Below are 4,630 nucleotides of genomic sequence, written 5' to 3' on the forward strand. Positions count from 1 at the left end.
CCCAACAGGTGGAGGCTGTGGTGGTCGTGAGTGTGCCACTGCACTCCAGCCTGAGCGACAGAGTGAGACTCTGACCCCCCCCCCAAAAAAAGAAAGGAGATAAAGGTTTGTGGGTTTGTGGTATGTGAGATTTGCTGTACCAGTGAGATAGCTTATGAAAATGGCCGCCAGGTGGTAGAAAATGCAGCACTAGGTGTTGGTTTAGGATGCACACAGGTGAAATTGTCAAGGAAGACAGTCCTCGTAAAGCAAAGAGATGAACCAAAATGGAGCCTTGAAGAACACTTGATTTTGGAGGCCCATGAACAATTAGAGTACTATAAGAAAGTGATTGACAGTTGTGGAAAACTGTCGGAGGCGGGGTGGGATTGGCAGTTAAGGGAAACTGCTGGGGGTGGGAGGGGCACACCTCATCAACAAGGGCACCTGCATGGTCAATGTTTGTATACCTAACCCTGAATTGTACCCCACATCTTTATTTAAAAAAAAAAAGAACTTAGAAGCAGCCAGAGGAACATGCAGAGAAGAAAGCCATCTGTAGTCTACACTTTCTTAACAGCACTTGTCCCAGTTCATAATGACATGTTTGCTGATTATTTCATTGTCTCTCCTGCTGACAGACTATGCCTCCTGAGGGCAGGGGTTCCTGTGTCTTTTGCTCATAATTGTGTCTTCAGTGCCTAGTACATAGTAGGTTTTAGTAAATATATATTAAATAAAGAGCGGAAAAAGCCAGGAGCAGGAGAGGGCATTGCCCCAGGTGTCAAAGAAGGAATGGTCACTGTCCTCAGGAGGGCACGGTGTGGTCAAGGCTAAGGCCTAAAAAGACACTGTTGGTTGTTCATTCAGATGCTACTGGGGCCGGGCTCGGTGGCTTAGCCTGAAATCCCATGCCTTTGGGAGGCTGAGGTGAGTGGATTGCCTGAGCCTGCGGGTTCGAGACCCGCCTGGGCAGCGAGACCTCATCTCTACAATAAATCAAAAAATCAGCCGGGCGTGGTAGCGCGCGCCTGTAATTCTAGCTACTTGGAAGGCTGAGGTGGAAGGATCGCCGGAGCCCAGCAGGTGGAGGCTGCGGTGGCCGGAAGCGGCCACTGCACTCCAGTCTGGGCGACAGAGTGAGACTCCAACTCAAAAAAAACCAAAACAAAAACAGATGCTACTGGGACCCTTCAGGAAGGGAATCAGTCGTATCAGACAAAATTTTACTTACAAGCATTAAGGAGTGAATATGAGAAAGTTCACATGGTTCTATCAGTAAATTCACCAAAGTAACAAAGAAAAAAAAATGTTTTTTAAATTTTGGAGGCAGAGTCTCACTGTATCACCCAGGCCGGAGAGCAGGAGCCCAGGAGTTCAAGGTTGCACGGAGATAGGATCACTCTCCTGCACTCCCGGGCAACAGAGCAAGAGCTGCCAATAATAATAGAGATAAGAGGGGATAATAAATGGGAGTTGTTTTCCCTGTAGAAAATAGAGGACATTCGTTTTCTTAGGAAACGTTTATTGATAACACATTTAGCAGTGTTTTGTGGAAAACACATAAGGGAAAATAAGATATATGCACATGTAATTTTGTTAAACAGAGTCATCCCAGCACAGACTGATGAATTAGCATCTCAAAAGTAAGAATCTGGGCTCTTTTTCAGATATGGGACTAAAAGAAAGTTGGATGGGGAAAGATATAAACATTCTCTTTAGATGCAAAGGCAAGTAGTTTAGTGGGTGTCAAGTTTGGGTTGAGTCTTGAATGGTGACATTTGGATGGGGCAGGAAACAAGCAAAGTCATTAGGGGCTAAAGAGATTGCCTGAGCCCGCGGGTTCGAGACCTGCCTGGGCAACTTGGTGAGACCTCATCTCTACAATAAATCAAAAAATCAGCCGGGCGTGGTAGCGCGCACCTGTAATTCCGGCTACTTTCAAGGCTGAGGTGAAAGGATCGCCGGAGCCCAGCAGGCGAGGCTGCGGTGGCCGGGAGCAGCCGCTGCACTCCAGTCTGGGCGACGGAGTGAGACCGACTCAAAAAAAAAAAAAAAGGAGTTTGTTCTGTTCATACAACAGGGAGGCCAGAAGCCTGCAAGAAATAGAAATGGGCAGTGGGATGATTGTGTTTGATACATCTGAAATAAACTGCAAGACAATAGGTGATGAAACAGCTTCCATATCAAGTATTTGTTTATTTATTTATTTGTTTATTTTTTGAGTTGGAGTCTCACTCTGTTGCCCAGACTGGAGTGCAAGTGGCCGCTCCCGGCCACCGCAGCCGCGACCTGCTGGGCTCCGGCGATCCTTCCAAGGAGTCAGAATTACAGGCATGCGCTACCACGCCCGGCTGATTTTTTGATTTATTGTAGAGATGAGGTCTCCCTGCCCAGGTGGGTCTCGAACCCGGGGCTCAGGAAATCCACTCACCTCAGCCTCCCAAAGGCGCGGGATTACAGGCTGAGCCACCGAGCCCGGCTCTATCAAGTATTTGAATGTTAAGAATGAATTACCAGCACTCTCTTAGGGGCTGCAGATACGATGGTGAATACTTTTAAGAGTTCACAGTCATGTTTAGCATGTAAAATCTCCAGCCAGGAGCTCTGAGTAGTAGTGCTTATGGATGCTCCAACAACCGGGCTCCACGGCAAGTAGGCTAAGAAACCTCACCCCCTTAGAGATCCTTAGCATATTCTGCATCAAGACAGGAGAGGAAAGGAACCTGACTGGCAGGTAAGTACACTTAACTGAACAGAGACAGACTTGCTTCTCCCACCCCCAGGGCATACCTGTTAAATGTCCTCTGCATCCAACTTTCCTCTAAACACTATTTTGGAAGTCTAGAATGCCAGGATGGAAGTGTGGACTGACTGCCTCTTCCATACACTGAAAAGATCCCTAAAGAGTCTGATGACAGACTGATGGGGTAAAAGCAGAGTTCTGGGAAGGTTATATCCTAGCAGTGGCTTGTCTAGGGGTTGGTAGGATAAAAGACCAAGGCCAGGAGATCCCAAGTGGCTATTGCAATCCCCCAGGGATGTAATCCCAAGGGCCTACATTTGGGTTGTTGCAGGGAGAATGAAGAGGGGAGAGTGCAATTCTAAGATGTGTGCATTAGTGTACCAGGGTTGCCCTAGCAAAGGACCATGAAGGAAGTGAGTAAGCAGTAGATCCTTACTGTCTCACTGTTCTGGAGGCTACAAATCTGAAATCAAAGTGTCAGCAGGGTCGGTTCCTTCTGAGGGCTTTTAGGGAAGGCTCTGTTCCTGTCTCTCTCTCTCTCTCTCTCGGCTTCTAGATGGCTATATTCTCCTGTGTCTCTTCATGAATCTTACTTCTATGTGTGTCTGTCTGCACCCAGATTCCCCCTTTTCATGAGGAAAACCCATCACATTGGGCTAGGGCCCACTCTGGTGACCTCATTTTAATTCGACGGTCTCTGTAAGGAACCTGTTTCCAAATACCACATTCTGAGGTACTAGGGGTTCGGATGCCAACAAAATGAATTTGGTGGAGGTACAATTCAATCCACAGAAGTATTTGCAAACAGAACAAAACAAGCACCAGCCAATGTCCACAACACATTTTGAAGGAGAGATGAAAAGCAGTTGGTGTCAGACAGGTCATGTTTTGGAAGTGGAAGGAAGGGCTGAGGTCTGCTTCAGAGAAACCTAGCGGCAACCAGGCCCGTGGTGGGGCCATTGTCAGCAACAGGAAAATGGCTTGTCTAGGCAGTGGAGAAAGCAAGTACATAGCCTGACCAACAGAAACTGAAGACTCCATTTCATCTTATGCCATGAGGACTGACGCTCTAGTTGGTGGGTTGCCTGATAGCATTTCCCCTCCCTGCGAACCACCCATAGTCGATTCTTTTATTATGATGATGGTTAATACACTTTATTTTTTTTTAGAAGTTTTAGGTTCACAGCAAAATTGAGTAGAAAGTACACAGATTTCCCATTTACTCCTTGCCCTCCCCCCACAAACTTTCCATTATCAACCACAGGTGTAGGTTGTCTATAGGTTTGGAAAAACGTATTATGACAGGTGTCCACCATGATTGTATCTTTCTGAGTAGTTTCACTGCCCTAAAAATCTTTTATGCTCCACCTATTCATCTCTTCTTCCCAACTAACCTCTGGCAACCAGTGATCTTTTCACTGTCTCAATACTTTGACCTTTTCCAGAATGTCACATAGTCGGAATCATACATGTTGGTTTCTTTCACTTAGAAATAAGCACTTATATTTTCTTCATGTCTTTTCACGGCTTGTAGCTCATTTCTTTTTAGTGCTTAATAATAGTCCATTGTCTGGATGTACCACAGTTTATTTATCCATTCAACTCTTGAAGGGTATCTTGGTTGCTTCCAGGTTATGGCAATTATAAACATAGCTACTATAAACACCTGGGTGCAGCTTATTGTGTGGCCATAAGTTTTCAATTTCTTTGATAAAAAAATCCAAGAGCACAATTGCTAGATCATATGGTAAAAGGATGTTTGGGTTTCTTTTTATTTTTTTTGGCAAAGAAAGAAAAGTTTACTTAAAAGTGAATTAGAAGTTGGGCTCGGTGGCTCAGCCTGTAATCCCGCGCCTTGGGAGGCTGAGGTGAGTGGATTGCCTGAGCCCGCGGGTTTGAGACCCA

At 45.9% G+C, this 4,630-nt stretch overlaps 1 protein-coding gene across 1 annotated transcript in view; it reads left to right on the top strand.

Moving 5' to 3' along the window:
- Positions 1–4,630, top strand: part of EDARADD (EDAR associated death domain) — a 75,531-nt gene that overhangs the window by 21,037 nt on the left and 49,864 nt on the right. The window lies entirely within an intron of this gene.

The sequence above is a fragment of the Carlito syrichta genome, unplaced genomic scaffold, assembly GCF_000164805.1.
Source record: "Carlito syrichta isolate Samal-C Ts95f unplaced genomic scaffold, Tarsius_syrichta-2.0.1 Scaffold303709, whole genome shotgun sequence".
NCBI lineage: Eukaryota > Metazoa > Chordata > Mammalia > Primates > Tarsiidae > Carlito > Carlito syrichta.